General features: G+C 28.6%; 1 long non-coding RNA gene across 1 annotated transcript; it reads left to right on the top strand.

The window, feature by feature from the left end:
* Positions 1-1978: 1978 nt before the first annotated feature.
* Positions 1979-4384, top strand: LOC117177026. Its single transcript, XR_004467652.1, has 5 exons — positions 1979-2296; positions 3049-3456; positions 3766-4008; positions 4106-4208; positions 4296-4384. It is a non-coding gene; the product is annotated as an uncharacterized LOC117177026 (long non-coding RNA).
* The last annotated feature ends 1181 nt before the right edge of the window (positions 4385-5565 follow it).

Genomic DNA, 5565 nt, shown 5'->3' with positions numbered 1-5565 from the left:
GCCTTGGAGGAGATTATGTTGAGAAATAAAAAAAAAAAATTCTTAAAAACGTTGTTTTTCTTGGTCAGGCCGGAAACTTATCAATCCACCCTCGTATTATCTAGTCATAATTAAAGAATACGTATAACTTTCCTAAATCTTCGAACACTTTGTCATTGGTAAATACTTCAGGTTTTGCATTTGTTTTGCATTTTTCGATCAGCTTTATCCTTCTGTCACTTCCGTTTTACGCATTGTCGGTGCATACCGTTTTTTCCCCATTGTCCCATGCATGCGTTTAAATGCAGATCACATCATGAACGCAATTCAGGAACAAATAGGAAGACATATCCTCCATAAGATCCGCCTAAAGACTCTTCCACAATGGTCATGAAAGTACGCAACCGACGTCTTCTGCGGTGAAACGCAAACATGGGACAATAAGAAAAAACAATTTAACGCACAAGTGATGCGTTTTTTCATCATCAACAAACATGGTAGTTTGCACAATATTTTTATTAATAAATATCGCTTTATGTCATAAGGCAGTCACTATGCAAACCTTTTTTAGAAAATCTTTCAGATAAAAATGTCTAGCAGATATTTTCATGCACAATATTGTGCCCAAGCGTGTCCAATTGTAATTGGTTGTTGTTACACAAATAACATAATACAAGTTCACGCAAAAGGTCAGGTGACACTTGGAACAAACGTAAACAAACCACAGAAAATGAACACGCTGATCTTACGTATATTACTAAATTCCTGTTTTTTAAATTTTTCGCTTGATTTTTCATTCTTATGAATGTATATTGAGTCTAACAGAATTTTAAATGATTTTTTTTAAATTAATTTTTATTTTACTCTATATATCTACGGTTCCGTTTGGGTCCATAGCAATTTTTTGCTATGTGTCCCCTTTCGAAACATTTTTCGCATGAATGTGTCCACTTATCTAATTTTATTTTATTTTCATTTTCATTATTTTTTTGTTTCTCGCTATAATCGTACATTTCTGTTAGCTCTTTTAGAATAAGTCGGACAGCGTTATGCTTTGCTCCCATTTTGTTAATTTTTGGTTCTCCAATCTTTACGTAAAAAACAGAATCTTTGTTTACTTTGCATTCCGCTTCGAAAAGTTGCTGCGGTGTACCTTTAAATAGGGTAGTTACTTTATAAAAGGGAACGGAAAAATCTACAGACGGAAAAATCTACAGGGCTACAGGAAGCGCTAGGATTGTTTTTTGCGTTTGCGTTTGCTGGTTCCATATTTGCTGAAACATTTCAAATAATATAGCGATAAAATAAATGTAATCAAATATGCTTCTTGTCTCTAATTGTTCAGGAATAAAATTATTATTATTTTTTTATATATTTTTTTTTAAATTAATGTATTGACTACTTATTAATGTAATGCTAAATATGATATATTTTCTTTCTCATTTTTTTACTAACTTATTTTATTGTATTTGTAAAGTGTCAAAATTAAATTAAAATTGAATAGAGAGGGAAAAATTTCTTTTTAAACATAAGCCTTCTTTATATGTCATATATAATGTAAACTAAATAATTAACATATTTTTATTATAAACTATTCACTATATTATCATTTCCTTATAGTAAAATTGGATACATACTCCTTTTTATAGTTTATTTTTTATGAATCTAAATGTAAATATTAATTTCACGTACTGAGGAAGTTTGAAATAATATAAGATAGAAGAGTCTATACCCAATGATTTCCTATTATTATAAAAAGAAAATACAAGCAGAAAACCATGTATCACTTTTTTTAAAATCTATGTCGAAAAAGTGTTTATCTTCTTCGTCACTCGTGTCGTCATTACTGTTTTCTGTTTCATAATATATAAAATGGTTGTTTACTTGTATCTCTTGCCACCTTTGTTCTTCCTCTTCGTCTTCTCTTTCTTCTAAATCTGGTTTACAATCTAAGTACTGTTCTATTCTATACAGTCCACGCATATCTGAGCAAGACTGCGAGGATTTATTATTTGTAAGGGAAATATGTTGCATGATGTTCTTACTTGGTTAATTTCGCCTATTGAATGCCACGTTAATCTGCATTCATAATTGTTTTTGAAATAATCCGGTAACAGCGAAAAACAGTGGCTACAAAGTTTTTCTGTGCCACCTTTTTTTACGTAATTTGATGTAATGTTGGGTAGTAATGCAAAATACCATAATTTAAGTATTTTTTTATAAATTTCGCGGTGATTGTTCGACAGTACTCCATCAATATCGCCAATGTGCCTTACGTTCGGGTCTTGTTAAATATAATTATAAAAATGATACTCAGGTAAGTATCAATATTTAGTCTTCAACTTTATACGATATTTCTAGTATAAATCAAAAATGAAAATTGATAATAATTATTATATAGAGGAAATTAAATGATTAACTAAAATTAATAATTTTTTATAGTTGCACCTAAATTAAAGATATTTGTTATTTAGATGATACTTGTAATAAATAAAAAATAAAAACTGCATGCAATAATTATTTTGTCCTATTCTCTGGGTTTTATCATTATTTCCATAAAAATAATGAAAGAAAATTAAATATAAGTATATCTAAATGAATTTATAAAAGAATACAAAACGTTTTTAAATAAATTGTGTTTAAAAAATAAATAAATAAAAATTAAAATGGATAGGAAAATATTTTTGTAATTGTATGATTACGAGTTTCAAAATGAATTGTAATTTATTTTGAAGTTAATTAATTTTTTAAAGAAAAAAATAGGATGTAGTGAGTTTCGGTAACTACTATATGTTTTAGGAAAAATGATTTAATTCATTAGTAGAGGATAAAATTAATAAATTGAAGGGTGGAGAAATTTCTTGTGGTATATTTAGTGACCGAGAAATAAAAAGTGGGATTGACTATTTTCTTTTGCATTGCAAGATCCAATACTCGCTGGTCTCTTTTGCTAATGGGAGGGTAACTTTTAGTGCTTTGTTTTAACAAAAGATCTATGCACCTTTTTTATAATCAGTGTGATTCGTCGAGAAGAATCTTTGAAAAAAGGACATTTCTATTACCAAATAGGTGGAGTTTAATTTCTACATTTTTTCCTACTTTACTTGCTGGTTTTCTTCAAAGAAATCTGGTCAGTATTAAAATATCTTCTGAACCTAACGGTTCAGCTAAAATTAAAAGGAATATACTGCCTTAAAAATGGATTGTGGTGTAAAGTTCGAGGAGAGAAAAAATTTAGGATGGAGGGCTCCATGGGACTTTGTTCTCGGAGGAGCTTTTGCGCTTTTAACAATTGCTTGTGGAACACGAATTCAGTGTCCACTATATTGGTCGTTGTTTAATGCTGATGAGCAAAACGAGTTGAAAGATAATTTTTAAGAACAGTTCCTTGATTAAGAGCTGTATGGAGCTTTTCATATAAGGGACCGCTTTTGTGCCTTATTCAATAATAAGGGTGGATACTTCTATTTGAAAGTGGTGAGTACATTTTTATAATCGTGTTATTATTATTTGTTTATTTGTTCATATTATATTTATTCGTTTTTAACTTATGTCCATTTTAAAACATAGTGGTACAATATTTCGCTATTTCTTGAATATAGTTTTTTTATTTTTTTTATTTTTGAATAGAATTTAGGAAAAAATATTTGTTTTCAATTGAAAAAAATAATTTTTTATTTTTATTTTATTGCTTAAACTCTGAGCTTATATTATATAGTTATTTTTATTTGAATGAAAGGAGGAAAAAAAGAATGAAAAAATTAAAATAAATTTTTCTTGTTTCAGATTGCAAATGGCCAGGTTAAATGGTTAGATAATGGTAAAAGGGAGGCTGTGCCGAAAATGAATTTTGTCAGGCATAACGGAAAAAAAATTCGCTGGGCAGACGACTGGGCCTGGGATGTGAGGCGATTTAGATGGTCCCGAATGCAAACGGTGGCAAAACAGTTAAGCGGCAAACACGGTTTGACTGAGAATTATATTGTCGCACGTAGCTTATGGCGAATTGTAAATGGACAATTCAGTGAGGTAAATATTTATGTATTTCTAAATGTGACAAGTCTTTTAATTCGATAAATATTCTTATTATTAGATGAATTTATGTATAAAGTTTTGTTTGTTTAAGGTTGGACATAAGAATATAAGATGGCAGGATCAATAAAAATCTGAATCAAAAATTTAATTTTATGTGACATATATATCGTTTAGAAGGAAGGACCATAAAAAAGGTGATATTTTAATTTGATTTAAAGTTTGAATTTGAAAAAGTGTGTGTTTTTTTAAAAACTAATACCAATTTTGTTTGTTTGTTTCAGACTTCCCACTTGTAATAATAAATAAGAAAAATTAACTTGTACTTATTTAGCTATATTAGGGCTTTTTACTTTTTATATGTTTTTTCTTGTATTTTAGATTAGGGATTTAGGTATTTTTGAATAAAAATGTATTTGTATTTAAATATTGTTTTATTTTTATTTCCCCGTTTTGTTTTGTTTTTGCTTATAACAAAAAATTTACTTGCTTTTTTTATTTGAAGTAATTTTTTGTTGTTGAAATTATTTATTTTTATTTTTTTGTTTAGTAAATATAATATGTATATTTACAATTTTCAATTTGATTTTAATTTATCAGGCGTAAAAAGTCTTGGGTCTAGGAGATGTGAAATATTCAAGGATTTTTAGAAAGAGTTTCTTTCGTAGTCTTCTTAGGTGGTGAAAAGGGTGAAAACTGGTGTTCTTTTAAAAGCACACAGAAGCCAGCCTGTTTGTAGAAACGAAAAACACTTCAACACAATATTTGCTGATAAAAATAGGTGAGTACATAATTTTAGTTGTTTAAATGTGCTTGTATAAATGGTCATTTTAATGCATCAAAAAAGGGAACAGAAGATATTGACTGATTTGAAAAAAAATTTCACTTTTTTCGAATGCCCAACCAAAAATATTTTTCGTTTAGCTCAAACGATTCGACTAATTTATTCGTTTTCACTTCGCCCTAATAAACATCCAGAAATTTAAATTATAAACAAAGTTTAATCCCCTTTAGGATGCAGATTATCATAGAAGATTTGTTTCTGAGACAAGAATCTTCTTTTCCGCAGATGACGTCGAGCAACTTCGTTAAAAAAATGTTGTATGATTCGATGCATAATATCAGAAAATTCTGAATTCTATATAACACCACCTTGAGTCTGGCTACCAAAAATATTTTTAAAGGAATTTTGAGTAATAAAAGTTGTTTTTAATTAAATTAATATGTTTGTTATTTTTCTCACTCTAATTAATACTGTGATATAAATAATATTAGGATGTATAATTTATTATGGAATAGCTGATATGAACTGGGGTATTAGTGAATATTGTTGTTATATATTATTAATATCTTTTTGTGATGTTATTACACCCTCTTGTGTAATATCAATTACGAATGGTAATATTAATTTATAACAACAAAATTACTAATATCAAGTAAAATTATTTATATTCAAATGGCCCGCTCAACGATTAGTTCATCCAGTCGTTGGTAGAGGCTCTGCTATCCTTTTTACGCCATGTTTGTTACCTTGCATTTGCATCGAGTCATCAC

The sequence above is a fragment of the Belonocnema kinseyi genome, chromosome 7 (genome assembly GCF_010883055.1).
Source record: "Belonocnema kinseyi isolate 2016_QV_RU_SX_M_011 chromosome 7, B_treatae_v1, whole genome shotgun sequence".
In the NCBI taxonomy this organism is placed as follows: domain Eukaryota; kingdom Metazoa; phylum Arthropoda; class Insecta; order Hymenoptera; family Cynipidae; genus Belonocnema; species Belonocnema kinseyi.
Note: the sequence above shows the minus strand (reverse complement) of the source record. Positions and strands in the feature narration are given on the sequence as shown.